General features: G+C 36.6%; 1 non-coding gene across 1 annotated transcript; it reads left to right on the forward strand.

Annotated features, from left to right (window-relative positions):
* Positions 1 to 4326: 4326 nt before the first annotated feature.
* Positions 4327 to 4435, forward strand: LOC112804943 (small nucleolar RNA R71). The gene has a single exon (XR_003203560.1). It is a non-coding gene; the product is annotated as a small nucleolar RNA R71 (small nucleolar RNA).
* The last annotated feature ends 14659 nt before the right edge of the window (positions 4436 to 19094 follow it).

A 19094-nucleotide genomic window follows, 5' to 3' on the forward strand; every position in this document is an offset into this window, starting at 1 on the left:
TCCCTCTCTCATCTTCTTCTATTTATTTATTTATTTACTAACACTTCTCTTCATCTCTTATCACCTCCCCTATCCTTACTCTTTATACAGACTATTCATCCCTCTCCTTCCATTATCCCCTTTCTTCTTCTACTAATAATAAGGATCCTCTTCACTATGACATAGAAGATTCCTCTTCCTTTTCTTTTCCTCTTCTCTTTCATATGAGCAGGAACAAGGAAAAAGGCATTCTTGTTGAAGCTGATCCAGAACCTGAAAGGACTCTGAAGAGGAAACTAAGAGAAACTAAATTACAATAATTCAGAGACATAGTAGAGCTCAAGGACATCAATGGTCCTTCAAGAAGGTGCCACCCTCACTAAGGTGGACTCATTCCTTGTTCTTAAATTTTTCTTCTGCTTTTCATTTTTTTTATGTTATATGTTTATCTATACTTGTGTCTTTATTACATGATCATTAGTAGTTAGTAACTATGTCTTAAAGTTATGAATAAATCCATTAATCCTTCACCTCTCTTAAATGAAAAATGTTTTAATACAAAAGAACAAGAAGTACATGAATTTCGAATTTATCCTTGAATTTAATTTAATTATATTGATGTGGTGACAATACTTTTTGTTTTCTGAATGAATGCTTGAACAGTGCATATTTTTGATCTTGTTGTTTATGAATGTTAAAATTGTTGGCTCTTGAAAGAATGATGAACAAAGAGAAATGTTATTGATGATCTGAAAAATCATGAAATTAATTCTTGAAGCAAGAAAAAGCAGTGAAAAAGAAAGCTTGCGAAAAAAAAAGAAAGTGGCGAAAAAAATAGAAAGAAAAAGAAAAAGCAAGCAGAAAAAGCCAATAGCCCTTAAAACCAAAAGGCAAGGGTAAAAAGGATCCAAGGCTTTGAGCATCAATGGATAGGAGGGCCCAAGGAAATAAAATCCAGGCCTAAGCGGCTAAATCAAGCTGTCCCTAACCATGTGCTTGTGTCATGAAGGTCCAAGTGAAAAGCTTGAGACTGAGTGGTTAAAGTCGTGATCCAAAGCAAAAAGAGTGTGGTTAAGAGCTCTGGACACCACTAACTGGGGACTCTAGCAAAGCTGAGTCACAATCTGAAAAGGTTCACCCAGTTATGTATCTGTGGCATTTATGTATCCGGTGGTAATACTGGAAAACAAAGTGCTTAGGGCCACGGCCAAGACTCAAAAGTAGCTGTGTTCAAGAATCAACATGCTTAACTTGGAAAGTCAATAACACTATCCGAAATTCTAAGTTCCTAGAGAAGCCAATCATTCTGAACTTCAAAGGAAAAAGTGAGATGCCAAAACTGTTCAGAAGCAAAAAGCTACAAGTCCCGCTCATCTAATTATAATTAATATTCATTGATATTCTGGAATTTATAGTATATTCTCTTCTTTTTATCCTAATTGATTTTTAGTTGCTTGGGAACAAGAAACAATTTAAGTTTGGTGTTGTGATGAGCGGATAATTTATACGCTTTTTGGCATTGTTTTTAGGTAGTTTTTAGTAAGTTCAAGCTACTTTTAGGGATGTTTTCATTAGTTTTTATGTTAAATTCACATTTCTGGACTTTACTATGAGTTTGTGTGTTTTTCTGTGATTTCAGGTAATTTCTGGCTGAAATTGAGGGACTTGAGCAAAACTCTGAAAAAGGCTGACAAAAGGACTGCTGATGCTGTTGGAATCTGACCTCCCTGCACTCGAAATAGATTTTCTGGAGCTACAGAACTCCAATTGGCGCGCTCTCAACGACGTTGGAAAGTAGACATCCAGAGCTTTCCAGCAATATATAATAGTCCATACTTTATTCGGAAATTGACGACGTAACTTGGCGTTGAACGCCAAGTACATGCTGCTGTCTGGAGTTAAACGCCAGAAAAACGTCATGATCCGGAGTTGAACGCCCAAAACACGTTATAACTTGGAGTTCAACTCCAAGAGAAGCCTCAGCTCGTGGATAGATCAAGCTCAGCCCAAACATACACCAAGTGGGCCCCGGAAGTGGATTTATGCATCAATTACTTACTCATGTAAACCCTAGGAGCTAGTTTATTATAAATAGAACTTTTTACTATCATATTATCATCCTGGATTGTATTTTGAATCCTGTGATCACGTTTTGGGGGCTGGCCATTCGGCCATGCCTGAACCTTTCACTTATGTATTTTCAACGGTAGAGTTTCTGCACACCATAGATTAAGGGTGTGGAGCTCTGCTGTACCTCAAGTTTCAATACAATTACTATTACTTTCTATTCAATTCTCTTTTATTCTTATTCCAAGATATACGTTGCACTTCAACTTGATGAATGTGATGATCCATGACACTCATCATCATTCTCACCCATGAACGCGCGTGACTGACAACCACTTCCGTTCTACCTTAGGCCGGGCGCATATCTCTTAGATTCCCCAACAGAATCTTCGTGGTATAAGCTAGATAGATGGCAGCATTCATGAGGATCCGGAAAGTCTAAACCTTGTCTGTGGTATTCCGAGTAGGATTCTGGGATTGAATGACTGTGACGAGCTTCAAACTTCTGAAGGCTGGGCGTGATGACAAGCGCAAAAGAATCAAGGGATTCTATTCCAACCTGATTGAGAACCGACAGATGATTAGCCGTGCTGTGACAGAGCATAGGAACGTTTTCACTGAGAGGATGGGACGTAGCCATTGACAACGGTGATGCCCTACATACAGCTTGCCATGGAAAGGAGTAAGAAGGATTGGATGAATGCAATAAGAAAGTAAAGTTCCAAGAGGAGTACAACATCTCCATATGCCTATCTGAAATTCCCACTATTGATTTACATAAGTATTTCTATCCCTTTTTATTTTATTTATCTTTATTTATCCAATCTAATCACATTTGACTTTATGAGTCCACTTAACTGGGATTTACAAGATGACCATAGCTTGCTTCATACCAACAATCTCCGTGGGATCGACCCTTACTCACGTAAGGTATTACTTGGACGACCCAGTGCACTTGCTGGTTAGTTGAACGGAGTTGTGACTTCAAATAGAGCCAATTATTAAATTTCATACAAATACAAAGAGTATGTGATCACAATTTCGTCCACCACCCTAGCTTCTCCATTACAGAGAGAGGCATGAGGTTTATGCTTGACCCTAGGTCACACAGAGCCTTCTTGAAGGTCATGGTGCCTACTGTACAAGGTATTGAGAACTTCCCAGGGTCCTGTCTCTTTTGAGGTAATCTCTGCCTAGTCATGTCATCTAGTTCTTTGGTGAGCAAATGGGGTTCATCCTCCCAATTCTCATTACCAAATAACTTGTCATTTAGCTTCATGATTGCTCCAAGGTATTTAGCAACTTGCTCTTCAGTGACATCTTCATCCTCTTCAGAGGAAGAATACTCATCAGAGCTCATGAATGGCAGAAGTAAATCCAATGGAATCTCTATGGTCTCAGTGTGAGCCTCAGATTCCCATGGTTCCTCATTAGGGAACTCATTGGAGGCCAGTGGACGTCCATTGAGGTATTCCTCAGTGGCGCTCACTGCCTCTTCCTCCTCTCCAAATTCGGACATGTAGGTCATGTTAATGGCCTTGCACTCTCCTTTTGGATTCTCTTCTGTATTGCTTGGAAGAGTACTAGGAGGGAGTTCAGTAACTTTCTTGCTCAGCTGACCCACTTGTGCCTCAAAGTTTCTAATGGAGGACCTTGTTTCAGTCATGAAACTTTGAGTGGTTTTGATTAGATCAGAGACTATAGTTGCTAAGTCAGAGGAGTTCTGCTTAGAAGTCTCTGTCTGTTGCTGAGAAGATGATGGAAAAGGCTTGCCATTGCTAAACTTGTTTCTTCCACCATTATTGTTGTTGAAACCTTGTTGAGGTCTCTGTTGATCCTTCCATGAGAGATTTGGATGATTTCTCCATGAAGGATTATAGGTGTTTCCATAGGGTTCTCCCATGTAATTCACCTTTTCCATTGAAGGGTTCTCAGGATCATAAGCTTCTTCTTCAGATGAAGCATCCTTAGTACTGCCTGGTGCAGCTTGCATTTCAGACAGACTTTGAGAAATCATATTGACTTGCTGAGTCAATATTTTGTTCTAAGCCAATATAGCATTCAGAGTATCAATCTCAAGAACTCCTTTCTTCTGATTCGTCCCATTGTTCACAGGATTCCTTTCAGAAGTGTACATGAATTGGTTATTTGCAACCATTTCAATGAGTTCTTCAACTTCTACAGGCGTCTTCTTCAGATGAAGAGATCCTCCAGCAGAGCTATCCAATGACATCTTGGACAGTTCAGACAGACCATCATAGAAGATAATGCTCCATTCAGAAACCATGTCAGAGGGACACTTTCTGATCAATTGTTTGTATCTTTCCCAAGCTTCATAGAGGGATTCACCTTCCTTCTGTCTGAAGGTTTGGACTTCCACTCTAAGCTTTCTCAATTTTTTGAGGTGGAAAGAACTTTGCCAAGAAGGCATTGACTAGCTTTTCCCAAGAGTTCAGGCTTTCTTTAGGTTGTGAGTCCAACCATATCCTATCTCTGTCTCTTACAGCAAAAGGGAATAGCATAAGTCTGTAGACCTCAGGGTCAACCCCATTGGTCTTGACAATGTCACAGATTTGCAAGAATTCAGCTAAAAACTGATGAGGATCTTCCAATGGAAGTCCATGAAACTTGCAATTCTGTTGCATTAAACTAATTGAGGCTTAAGCTCAAAGTTGTTTGCTCCAATGGCAGGGATAGAGATGCTTCTCCCATAGAAGTCGGGAGTAGGTGTAGTAAAGTCACCCAGCACCTTCCTTGCATTGTTGGCATTGTTGTTGTTTTCGGCTGCCATGTCTTCTTCTTTGAAGAATTCTGTTAGGTCCTCTACAGAAAGTTGTACTTTAGCTTCTCTTAGCTTTCGCTTTAAGGTCCTTTCAGGTTCAGGGTCAGCCTCAACAAGAATGCTTTTGTCTTTGCTCCTGCTCATGTGAAGAGAACATGAAAATATGGAATCCTCTATGTCACAGTATAGAGGTTCCTTGAGGTGTCAGAGGAAAAAGAAAAATAGAAGGAAGAGGTAGAAGAATTCGAACTTAGAAAGATAGAGTTCGAATTGTACATGTTAGTCCATAAATAGAAGGATGTGAGAAGAGGGGAAGAAATTTTTGAAAATAAATTTAAAAACATTTTAAAAACATTTTGAAAAATTGAAGAATGATTTTCGAAAAAATATGATTGGGAAAGAGATAAAGTGTTTTTTGAAAAAGATTTTGAAATTAGAACTCAAAAAGATATGATTGAAAACTATTTTTGAAAAAGATGTGATTAAGAAGATATGATTGAAAAGATATAGTTTTAAAAAGATATGATTGAGAAACAATTTAAAAATATTTGATTTTTAAAATCAATGATTTGGCTAACAAGAAAACATATGATTCAAACATTAAACCTTTCTCAACAGAAAAGGCAACATACTTGAAATGTTAAATCAAATCATTAATTGTTAGCAAGTATTTTTGAAAATGGAAAGAAATTGATTTTGAAAATAGATGATTGAAAAGATATGATTTGAAAAAGATTTGATTTTGAAAAATTTTGAAAACTTGAAAAAAATTTGAATTAAAAACAAAATCTTCCCTCTTGTGCCATCCTGGCGTTAAACGCCCAGAATGGTATACATTCTGGCGTTTAACGCCCAAAATGCTACCCTTTTGGGCGTTAAACGCCCAGCCAGGTATCCTGGCTGGCGTTTAAACGCCAGTTTTCCTTCTTCACTGGGCGTTTTGAACGCCCAGCTTTTTCTGTGTAATTCCTCTACTGAATGTTTTGAATCTTCAATTATTTGTATTATTGACTTGAAAAGACACAAATTAAAAAATATTTGGATTTTTAATGATGAGGAAAAATCAAAATGCAACTAAAATCAAATAAACAATGCATGCAAGACACCAAACTTAGAAGTTTGTACACTACTCTCAAACAAGAAATATTTTTTATTTTTATGATTTTGTAATTATTTTGGTTTTTGTTCGAAAATTATATGGAGAAGAAAATAAAGAAATTCAAAATTTTTAATAAGAATTCTAGGAATCATGCAATGTTAGTCTAAAGCTTTAGTCTAAAGGAATTAGACATGGCTAGCCAAGCTTCAACAGGACATTGCATTCAAGAGCTAAATTGATAAAGATCAATCAGCTTTGGTGATGATAAGAACATCACCTTGAAACACTAGAATTCATTCTTAAAAATTCTGAAAAATACCTAATCTAAGCAACAAGATGAACCGTCAGTTGTCCAAACTCAAACAATCCCCAGAAATGGCACCAAAAACTTGGTGCACGAAATTGTGATCATCAATGGCGCCATCAACATGGTACACTCATTTGCAATCTCAACTCTTTATCACAACTTCGCACAACTAACCAGCAAGTGCACTGGGTCGTCCAAGTAATAAACCTTACGCGAGTAAGGGTCGATCCCACGGAGATTGTTGGTATGAAGCAAGCTATGGTCATCTTGTAAATCTCAGTTAGGCAGATTCAAATGGTTATAAATGATTTATGAATAAAGCATAAAATAAAGATAGAGATACTTATGTAATTCATTGGTGAGAATTTCAGATAAGTGTATGGAGATGCTTTGTCCCTTCTGTCTCTCTGCTTTCCTACTGTCTTCATCCAATCCTTCTTACTCCTTTCCAGGGCAAGCTGTATGTTGGGCATCACCGTTGTCAATGGCTACAGTCCCGTTCTCTCAGTGAAAATGTTTAACGCGCTCTGTCACAGCACGGCTATTCAGCTGTCGATTTTCGATCATGTCGGAATAGAATCCAGTGATTCTTTTGCGTCTGTCACTAACGCCCCACAATCGCGAGTTTGAAGCTCGTCACAGTCATTCAATCCTTGAATCCTACTCAGAATACCACAGACAAGGTTTAGACCTTCTAGATTCTCTTGAATGCCACCATCAATTCTAGCTTATACCACGAAGATTCTGATTAAGAAATCCAAGAGATAAACATTCAAGCCTTGTTTGCTTGTAGAACGGAAGTGGTTGTCAGGCACGTGTTCATAAGTGAGAATGATGATGAGCGTCACATAATCATCACATTCATCATGTTCTTGGGTGTGAATGAATATCTTAGAACAAGAATAAGCTGAATTGAATAGAAGAACAATAGTAATTGCATTAATACTCGAGGTACAACAGAGCTCCACACCTTAATCTATGGTGTGTAGAAACTCCACCGTTGAAAATACATAAGAACAAGGTCTAGGCATGGCCGAGAGGCCAGCCCCCAATAATCTAAGAACTAGACTTCCAAAGATGATCTAGAGATCTAAAGTGATCAAAAGATTCAAGTGATCAAAAGATGAAAATACAATAGCAAAAGGTCCTACTTATAGAGAACTAGTAGCTTAGGGTTTACAAATATGAGTAAATGACATAAAAATCCACTTCCAGGCCCACTTGGTGTGTGCTTGGGCTGAGCATTGAAGCATTTTCGTGTAGAGACTCTTCTTGGAGTTAAACGCCAGCTTTCGTGCCAGTTTGGGCGTTTAACTCCCATTCTTGTGCCAGTTCCGGCGTTTTACGCCAGAATTCTTGAGCTGACTTGGAATGCCTATTTGGGCTATCAAATCTCGAGCAAAGTATGAACTATTATACGTTGCTGGAAAGCCCAGGATGTCTACTTTCCAACGCTGTTGAGAGCGCGCCAATTGGGTTTCTGTAGCTCCAAAAAATCCACTTTGAGTGCAGGGAGGTCAGAATCCAACAGCATCTGCAGTCCTTTTCAGCCTCTGAATCATATTTTTGCTCAGGTCCCTCAATTTCAGCCAGAAAATACCTGAAATCACAGAAAAACACACAAACTCATAGTAAAGTCCAGAAAAGTAAATTTTAACTAAAAACTATTAAAAATATAATAAAAACTAACTAAAACATACTAAAAACAATGCCAAAAAGCGTATAAATTATCCGCTCATCAGATATGCTGCAAAAAGAGTATGAAATGTTCAACATGAAGGATGGAGAAAGTATTGATAAAATGTTTGAGAGATTCTCAATCATAATAAACAGTCTTGATGCTATGGGTTTAACTCACATAGAATAAACCCTAGTGAAAAAAGTCCTTAGAAGCCTCCCAAAGGAATGGGAAACAAAAGCCATTGTCCTAGCCGAGAGTAATAACCTGAGTCCCATAACATATGATGAGCTGAGAGGGAAACTTCTTGCTTATAAAACCACACACACTAGCTAAGAGTCAAAGAAAAAGGAATAGCCCTTAAGTCAAAAGTTGAATTAAAAGAAAGTGAGTCTAGTGACAGTTTTTCAAATGATGAACTTGTGTTTTTCGCTAGGAGACTTAGAAGGCTAATGAGGAACAAAGGCAAGTACAAGGGCTCAAGCTCAAAGGAGTACAAAAAGTACATGAGCAAAGTGGTTTGTCACAACTGCACGGAGGCTAGGCGTTGATGGTGTTTCTGTGGAAAAATAAATTTCCAAACACATAGATCTAACCGGCAAGTATACCGGGTCGCATCAAGTAGTAATAACTCACAAGAGTGAGGTCGATCCCACAGGGATTGATGGATCAAGCAACTTTAGTGGGTGATTAGTTTAGTCAAGCTAACATTGAAGTGAAATTGGATGAAATGTAGCCAACAGAAAGTAAATGGCAGGGAATTAAAAGTGCAGAATAATTAAATTGTTGAAACTTAAAGAGCAAGAAAGTAAAAGAGCCGAAACTTAAATTGAAAGAAAAGTAAATTGTAAAAACTTAAAGTGCAAGAAATGTAGATTACTTGAAGAATAAAAGGGGATTGGGTGCTGGGATTTCAGAAATTAAATAAGAGAGCATAAGTAGCAATCAAATAGAGAAGTGGAAGATGAAATAAGTGCAGCAAATTTAAACAGCAGAGAACTCAAGTCAATTGTAGAATCTAAAGGAGAGGTTGAAGATCTCAGGGATTCAGTGAGACTAGAAAACAAGTCTATATCTCAAATCCTTCCTTGATCCAATAGAAAATAATTGCAGAAGAAATATAGAAGCAAGCAGTAAAGATAGTTTTGATTCAAATCCTTAATTTCTTGAATTATGCAGAAAAATAACAAGAGAAGTTGCAGATGGAGAATGAAAACAGAATTCCTTCCAATCTCCACCCAAGATTCAAAACAAAAATAAAAACTAAAAGAGAGAGAAAAATGAAAACTAAAGAGTGCAAAACTCCCTATTGGAGCTAGCCCTCTTATGAAAATGAGAATGATGCCTTTATATAGGCTTTTTACAAAATAAAATGAAATTGAAATGAAAAACAAATTAAATGAAAATCCTAACTCTAGCTTGTTCTTGTGCCTTTGAGTGATGATGTGGGCTTAGCTTGCTTTGAATTTGAAGATCTAGATGGCCTTGGTTCAATTGGTGAAGAATTGAATTTAAATGGATTTTTGGTTGAATTTTGGCCCATGGATGACACTCCCAGGAGGATGCTCTGCTCTTGTGGAGAGTGGAACATTGGTGCCTTGTGTGGGGATCCTTTTGTTGCGCGCCAAGGCTGTGAGGCATCAGGAGAGTGCTCTGCTCTTGTGGGGAGCGGAGCATTGGCTTCCTTGGTGAGGTACCTGTGTTCAAGCCTTGGGGGTTGCATTCTTGCCCAATTTCCTTGCATTTTCTTTCGGAGAGAGCACGACAATGCTCTCTAAGAGAGCACTCTGCTCTCCTTGAGAGCGCTACTTTGCTTTGGAGTGAGGCTCCAGCTTCAAACCTTGGTGGAAGCATTGGCTGATTTTTTTGCTTGTTTTTTATTCTTAAAGATGCCTTTCACTTGTGCCTCAATTTCATGCCAAATATGGATTTCCATATATCGTTGAAAAGCTCTGAATGTCAGCTTTCCAACGCAACTGAAAGCACATCAATCAGACATTTGTAGCTCGAGTTATAGCCCTTTGAAGAAGGCATGGTAATGTTGTGAGTGCCCAGATTTTAACTTAGCGGAAATTTTGCTTCCAAGCTCATTTTTTTCATCACGATAATGCTTTGCTCTTGGCAAGAGTGGAGCATTATGTGTGCTGGTTACTTCCTTCTTTGATTTGGTCATGGGCCACGCTTTTAAAAGCGTGGCCTAAGGCTCCAAAGTGTGCTCCAACTTCAAAGTGTGCCCAAAGCTCTTTTTTCTCTTCTTTAGCTTATTTTGTGCTTCTTTGCTTCTTTTTCTTCTTATTTCCTACAAGATTTATAAAACTAAAAGATCAAGGAAATATTCCAATTAAGCACAAAAGAATGCAATATTTAAGCACTAATCATCAATTTATTGTATGAAAAAGCATAGAAAAAAATGACATGGTGACATGTCATCAGGCATCTCAAGTACAACTGTCCAAAACTCAAAAAGGAGGATAAAGGAAAGAAAGAAAAGAAGAGAGTGCTCATGGCATCTTAGGAGGATCTTGAGAATGATTTGGATAAGGAAGAAGACTCCGAATGTGAAGCTCAAATTTGTTTTATGGCTGGTGAGGATCAAATTGATGAGGTAAATTACTATGACCTATCCATAGATGATCTCACTTTGAATTCTAAAATACTGCTAAACAAATACAATAAATGCAAATCTGAAAAAGAAATGCTGAAAGTTGAAAATGATTTTTTGAGAGAAAAGGTGAAGGAAACTGAATGTGCTTTAGATATTATTGAAGAAAATAGATTTCTGAAATCTGAACTTGAGAAACTAAAAGGAAAGCACATTAAGGATCCTTCTCAAGAGCTTGTTGCTGAAAATGAAAGATTAAATGAAATGATTAAAAGATTGAATAATGATTTAGCAAAATTTGCTCAAAGTTCTAGCAACGTGGACAAATTACTCGCAAATCAAAGACCATTGTTTGAAAAATCTGGTTTAGGATATGTAACAAAAGATAATGCAGTTTTTTATAGTTCTTCTACAAAATTCATGGCCTCTTCTTCAAAAACAAAATCTATCATCAACAAATCTGGTTTAGGACATGTTCCCTCTTGTGAAGAGGAATTTGAAAATTCTTATTCTTATGAAACTGCATCATACTCAAGAATTGAACCTATATCAAACAAGTCAGGTTTGGGCTATGTCTCAAATAATGAAGTTGTTTTCAAAATTCCACAGTTTCACAAAGGAACCTCTTATTCAAGAAGCCCATATGCTTTCAAAAATTCAAATTCGAATGATCTGAAAAAGGAAACAAAAACAGCAAAAATAAATTTGTCATGAGAAATGATCATTTTCCAAAAACCAGAAAACCCCAACCTTTTAATCATTTCCAGCATAAAAATCTAAATCAATTTCAGCAACAAGCATCAGGAAATCATTGTGTTAATTGTAAGAAAATTGGTCACTCTTACTTATAATGCTTCATTGAAAAAAGAAAAGTAGGAAACCAAACTTATAATGTTGTTTGTAACTTTAATGTACTTGGGCAACCAAGGTGGATTAACTTCAAAGGATCCAAATTAATTTGGATACCTAAGGGTGCTTGAAATTTTATGCAGATTTGCCTAGCATCCAAGAAGAAGAGAGATATGTGGTACTCATGACTGAAAGGTCAAATTTCTTCATCAAACCCAACAAGTATAATGGAGGTTTTATGACCTTTGGAGATGATGGAAAAGGTAAAATAGTTGCTGTCGGAAAAGTAGGTAACAATCATTCCACTTTCATTGATGATGTCTTTTTGGTTAATGGTTTGAGACATAATCTTTTGAGCATAAGTCAATTATGTGATTTGGGTTACTTGGTGATATTTAAAAGATTGGAATGCTGTGTTGTGAGTGAAAAGACAAATGATGTATTGTTTATTGCTAAGCATTGTGATAATGTGTATGGACTTACTCTTGATGAACTAAAGGATCAAAATGTAGCTTATTTTTATTCTAAAGAATCTGAAAAGTGGCTATGGCACAAGAGATTGGGTCATGCTAGCATGTTTCAAATAAACAAACTTGTCAAGAAAGGATTAGTGAGAGATCTTCCTTTGATAAAATTTGACAAAGATATCACTTGTGATGCTTATCAAATGCGAAAATAAACAAAGAGTTCATTTAAAGTAAAAGAAGACATCTCTACTAAAAGACCACTAGAATTGTTACATATTGATTTATTTGGTCCAACAAGAACTCAAGGCTTAGGTAGTAAACATTATGGTTTAGTAATTGTGGATGACTACACTAGATTTGGTTGGATTTTATTTCTTTCACACAAAAATGAAGCATTTTCGGCTTTTGAGATTTTTAGTAAGAAAAATCAAAACAAAAAGAATTTAAAGATTGCCTCAATAAGAAGTGATCATGGAACTGAATTTGAAAACAATTTATTTGAATCCTTTTGTGAGGAATTTAGGATATCACACAATTTCTCTTGTCCAAGAACACCGCAACAAAATGATGTTGTTGAAAGAAGAAACAGAAGCATTCAAGAAATGACCAAAGCTATGCTTTGTGAAAGCAATGTTCCAAAATTCGTTTGGGCTGAAGCTATTAACACAGCATGCCATACTTTGAAGAAAACAATCATAAGAAAATTTTGAAGAAAACTCTTTATGAACTTTTGAAAGGTCGTCCATCAAACTTGAATTACTTACATATTTTTTGATGTAAATGTTTTCTCCTAAATAACAAAAAAAATCTAGGAAAGTTTGATCCAAAGGCATATGAATGTTTGTTTGTAGGATATTCCACAACTACAAAAGCATATAAAGTTTATCATCAAGATGCTAGAATTATAGAGGAGTCCATACATATTACTTTTTGTGACACTAACTTGGTTCAAAGTATCTTGGAAGACTGTGATGCAGGAAATCAAGTTCAAGACAAAGTTGGAGAATCCCAAAATCAAGAGAAAGAAATTTTTGGGCCAACTGAATCTGATAAAGCTGCTGCAAGAGACAATTCCATTTTTTCTCATGAATCTGGCAAAATTTCTGACAAAACGACTTCTTTGGATCATACAGTAACCAAAACTACTCCTAAGTCTTCAAAACCCCATGAGTGGAGATTTTTAAAGAATTATCCACAAAAATTTGTTATTGGAGATGTCTCTCAAGGTGTCAAGACTTATTCTTCTATAAGAAAAGCAAATGAAGAAACAAATCTAGCTTTTCTCTCTCAAATGGAGCCTCAAACCATTCATGAAGCTCTCACTGACCCTTTTTGGATAAGGCTATGGAGGAAGAACTTGGTAAATTTGAAAAGAATCAAGTTTAGACACGTGTTCCAAAGCCAATTGGAAAGAAAGTGACTGGCATCAAGTGGATATTTTGGAAAAAGATGGGAGAGGATGGTAGCATTGTTAGAAACAAACCAAGACTAGTGGCACAAGGATATGATCAAGAGGAAGGGATAGACTTTAATGAATCCTTTTCACCCGTTGCCCAAATGGAAGCCATAATACTTCTTCTAGCTTATGTTGTTGATTGTGGTTTCAAATTGTATCAAATGAAAGTGAAATGTGCTTTTCTAAATGGTGTAATAGATAGAGAAGTGTATGTGGCACAACTCCCTGGTTTCAAAAATGAAAAATTTCCTAATCATGTTTTCAAACTCTCAAAAGCCCTTTATGGGTTAAGACAAGCTCCTAGGACTTGGTATGAAAGACTTAGCTCTTTTCTTTTGAAAAATTATTTTCAAGGAGGCACCACAGACACTACTCTATTTTTTAAAAATTCTAAGATTCTAGTCCAAATTTATGTTAATGACATTATATTTGGATCAGCAAATGAGACCCTTTATACTGAATTTGAAAAACCCATGACAAGTGAATTTAACATTAGTATGATGGGTGAACTTAATTTGTTTCCTTGGGCTTCAAATTAAGCAAACTGAAAATGGCATTTTTATTCACCAAGAGAAGTATGTCAAGGAACTAGTTAAGAAATTTGGTATGGAAAATGCCAAACCCATGGAAACTCCCATGCACCCTAATTCAAAATTAAAAAAGGGTGAAACTAAGAAAGATATTGATGAGACTAGGTATAGAGGAATGATTGGATCTCTTATGTACCTAACTTCCTCTAGACCTAACATAGTGCAAAGTGTTGGAATGTGTTCAAGATTCCAATTAAAACTAAAAGAATCACATCTTTCAGCAACTAAAAGGATTATTAGATATGTTCATGGCACATCCAATTATGGTTTATGGTATTATAAGATTGATAAATTTTCTGCAGTTGGTTATTGTGATGCAGACTTTGTTAGAGATAGAGTGGATAGAAGGAGTACATCAGGCATTTGCTGCTTTCTTGGGAAGTCCCTAAACGTCTTGTCAAGTAAGAAGCAGTCCACAGTGATATTATCCACTGTAGAGGCTGAGTATATCACTGATTCTTCTTGTTGCTCTCAACTTATTTGGTTGAAAGCACAACTTGCTGATTATAAATTAAATGCTGAAAATATTTTCTTGTTATGACAATATGAGTGTCATAAATATTTTCAAAAATCTAGTCTTACACTCTAAAACTAAAAATATTGAGGTGAGATTTCACTCAATAAGAGAACATGTTCAAAAAGGGAATATTAGCATTTAATTTGTTAAATCAGAAGATCAATTAGCAGATATTTTCACCAAACCTCTAGTTGAAGACAGATTTTGCAAGCTTAGGACTAATCTAGGGATTTTAAGTCATGATTCATTATTTGCGCATTACTGATGTGTTTGTTGAAGTTTTTGTCTCTCAGGTTGGGATGAGACAATTCTGGGCACATGAAGAACCATTGACGTTAGGATTTTTGCCAGTAAAGAATTTCATAAAAACAGTCGCGTTGTAGATATAGTCTCTAAACCGACAAAAATCCCTTCGTACAAACATTTTGGTTGTCACAAGTAACAAACCCCTTTTAAAATTGATAACCGAGTATTAAACCTCGGGTCGTCTTCTCAAGGAACTGCGAGGAAGGTATGTTCTTATTATTGGTTATGAGTTTGTAAATTGGGGTTTTGAAAGTAAAGTGGGAATATGTTATATGACAAATAATTTAAATGGCAATTAAAAATGAATAAATACTGTAAAGTAAACTTTTGGGCAAGGTATGAGAAATTGGAGATCCAACGTAGTTATCTCTCTCAACTATAAGCAAAGTTGAATCTAAACTCCACTTGGTCAACCTTTACTAAAGCAAAGGAAAGTCAAGGGACTAATTAAATTGAACTTTGAAACCTATTTATTTTCTAAGAAAAGGTTGGAATTACTTAAGTTCAGCTCAATTAGCAAGATAACGATTATCAAATATGTTGAGTTTAATAACTGTTGAGTTACTGATTTCTTAACCAAAACCAAAAGGGAAAAAAGTAAAATTGCTAGAATAATAGAGGTGACCTTAGATGGAAGGCAATAGTAACTTAAATCAAAGAGAACAATCTTAACTGAAAATACTTCAAATATCATTAATTCAAAATAGAGATCTGTAACATGGAATAATTCATAAATCAATTCAAATATTAAAAGCAAATAAATAAATAAAAGTAAACTGAAAATAAAAGAACATTAAACCTGGATCCAGAGTTACTCTCAAAACAAGAAGAAATCCTAAATCCTAAAAAGAGAGAGAGAATCTCTCTCTAAACTAAATCTAAATCATGAAAACTAGAAATTGGCGAGCTCTCCCTGAATGGATGCATTCCTCCACTTTATAACCTCTAATCTATGCTGTCTGTGCTTGGATCTGGGCCAAAAAGGGCTTCAGAAATCGCTGGGGCGTATTTTGTGAATTCTGATACGTGGCCTCTGTCACGCGTCCGCGTGGGTCACGCGGCCGCGTCGTCTGGAGCTTTTCCTTGCCATGCGGTCGCGTCGGTCACGCGTCCGCATCATGGGTGTTCTACTTGAGGCGCACGGTCGCGTCAGTCATGCGGCCGCGTCGCTGCTTCTTCGCTTCTGGCACGTGATCGCGTCGTCCATGCGATCGCGTGGATACCAGTTTCCTTAAAGCTCCATTTTGCCTTCTCCTTCCTTTTTTGTATGTTTTCTTTTTCATCCTTTAAGTCATTCAGCCTTAGAAAACCTGAGACTACTCAACACACTAATCATGGCATCGAATGGAAATAAAGGTAATTAAAACAATTAATTTTAAAGCTTAGGAAACATGTTTTTCACAATATGACATAATAAGGAAGGGAAAGTAAAATCATGCAATTAATGTGAATAAGTAGGTGAAGGATTGAATAAATCACTCAAATTAAGCACAAAAGAACTCATGAAATATGGATTTATCAACCATCTTCCTGAATATTCTCTTTCTGGGCTATGTTGCACGATCTGAATCTTTTGGGCCAACCCATCAGTTTAGAACTACGTTGGTCCAATATGTTTCCTTAAACACTACCATCTCTGGGCCCAATGAGTGTTACATTATCCATGTGATTTTTTTGTGTGTTTTGTCTTTTAGTGAAAAAGTTTCATTTAAATATATTTTGTTTTATTTGTTAAGAAAATCAAATCAGCTTTTTCCATGATGTCAAGTCTTCTTAAGGTCTAGTCATAAGTGATGTAGTTGCATGTTTCAAGAAACCTCCTTTCTTGGTGCAGTTACCAAAATTCTTTCTTAATAACTCCTTCCTCCACCTCTTCGGTTCCTCCCCACTAACATTAGTGTTTTGTTTCATTCAAAACCTGAGTTTAATCCAATGAGGAAGAAAACCATGATCCAAAAGAGTCCAAGGAAAAAAATCCTCAAACTTCTAAAGAAGCCAAGACTATCTACTCGCTCCCAAGACCAGACCATTACACCTCTCCTTCTCCTCCTACCTCTCCTCTTCGCACAGACCCCATGCTTGAACGAAGAACCCTTCGAGGTTTCCATCTTCCTCCAAGCCAACCGCACCACCTAGTGCTCATTCTAAGCCAAGCACCTCAAAAGGGAAGCGCCCTGCTGTAGAAGAACCTGCGCCTGAACCTACAAGACCTAAACCTAGGTCTGCTCCTTCTCGTCCTCAAAGAGGTAACCCTCGCATTCCTCTCAAATCTGTTAAGAGCCCTCCATTGATCCTTTTGCACACAAATCACACTTCATGACCTCTCACTCAAACTACAATCCTTACTATTTTCGATATGCCATGAACAATGATTTCTGTGAAGGCTTTATTGCTTATCGTACCATATGTCCCACCTTTTTGGTTGATTTACCAAATCTGAGAAAGAAAGGTTTTGTTTATGCTAAAAATTTTAAATTTCTGGGCTGGAATCATATTTTTAAAATAAAAAAACCAGTTTATCCTATTTTAGTCAAAGAGTTTTATGCAAACATGACCTATCATGAGGGCAGTATTCATTCCTATATCAAAGGCCGAGATATTCTAAATGATGAAACCATCAGTGATTCTTTGAAATACACTGATGTTGGTGCTTGTGCATACACCTTGGGTAAGTGGGATGAAGGGGTAGGTCTCTCTTACAATGATGCTCTGGCTTATGTATGTGAACACATATCTTTGATTGATGGCATCACTCCAACTCACAAAGCTCTTGGTTAACTCGTGCTCAGTTACATCGCATAGTGAACTATATCATCCTTCCTCAAAGTAGCTCATATCAAAGGGCATCCTTCTGTGATACTTTGGTTTTGTATGCCAATCTCACAAAAACTGAAATTTCTTTTGCTTACTTAATGGTAAAGTATATATTTGATTGTGTTAGAAATGAGAAAGATAAAGCTCTTCCTTATGGCGTTCTTAACCTATATCTTTGAACATTTTGGTGTTGATTTGTTAAATGAGACATATGAACATAGACACTCATATCTAAAAAGAGGTGGTTCAGTGAAACAGCAGAAAAAGGGACCAACTCAAACTGAAAGGGTAGTTCTTGATGATGATGATGATGACTATGAACCAGAAGGATCCCCTCCTCCATCTGCCTCTGGGACTTCAGCTTCTACTGGCCACAAATCTCTTTTATATGGAGTGGTGAAAGATGTAGTCCAGGAATTTGTCTCTCAATCCAACCATATGATTGTAATGAGCAAAGAACAAAGAAAACTTGTTGCAAAACATGAAAAATTCCTTAGAAAATCCAGAGATAGAGTGGCAGTTTCCATGAAGTTCATTGATAATCTTCAAGAGGATGAAACCATGGCCACTGACCCTAAAGATCTTGCTGATTCTGATGAAGAGGATGGTTCGGATGCCTGAGAATGTCTCCTTTTTTAGTCTCTATTATGTCCTCTTTATTTTGTCTCATGAAACACTTGTAATTTGTTTTGGACTTTCATTATTTGTCTTAGATGACTGTAAACCGTTTAACAACTGTTTATTTTACACTTGGTTCATTTAGTTTTATGGACTTTGCACACTAACAGCTCTTTTGCAGGTTCGGTTTTGGTTTTATTTCCTCCCTTGATGATAAAAGGGGGAGTAGTATTGGTATTAAGTTTGTATCATGTCTGTATGCTCATTTGTGTTGCTCTGTTTTATTTGGGCTAACTGGTATTACTATTTTTGGTACATTTTTTGGCTCTGTTGAAATTGTTTGAAAATCTTGCTAAATGCTTCAACCATGGACAATAAATTGTATATAGTATATTATTGTGTTTCCTATGTGAATATGTAAACATGAAAGAAAAGAAGAACACAAATTCAGGGGGAGCAACTCTTAGAAAGGAAAGGGGGAGCAATTCAAAAGCAAGCAAAATCACCTAAAGAGAAGTACTTTAACCTTATTAAATTCAATCCCTTTGATTAATCAATTATTTTTGTCATCATGGGGGAGATTGTTGAGTTAAGTATATAACTAACTTAATTGATGATGATAAACATTTATGAATTGGGTTAAACACGCAATTAGTTTTTATTGCATTTGATTAAGTGATGCAGGCCAAAAATCAAAGTTGCAGTGGCCCATACAAATAAAACAGAAACAAGATCTTTGATGGGCCTCCTAACAGTCAAAGTCCAAAGAAGAATAATGCAAAGAAACTAGCTGGGCTGAATGGAAATTATTCAACCCAAATCCAAGGAGATACCATCAAGTTGAAGCCTTCCAAAGCACCTCACATGCTTGCTTCGGTCATAATCAGAAAGAAAGAGAGAGAGCTTCATTCTTCTTGTTGTTCATTCATCAGAAAAGAAAGAAAGAGAAAGGTAAATCACAAA

This window comes from Arachis hypogaea, chromosome 5 (assembly GCF_003086295.3).
Source record: "Arachis hypogaea cultivar Tifrunner chromosome 5, arahy.Tifrunner.gnm2.J5K5, whole genome shotgun sequence".
NCBI classification, from domain to species: domain Eukaryota; kingdom Viridiplantae; phylum Streptophyta; class Magnoliopsida; order Fabales; family Fabaceae; genus Arachis; species Arachis hypogaea.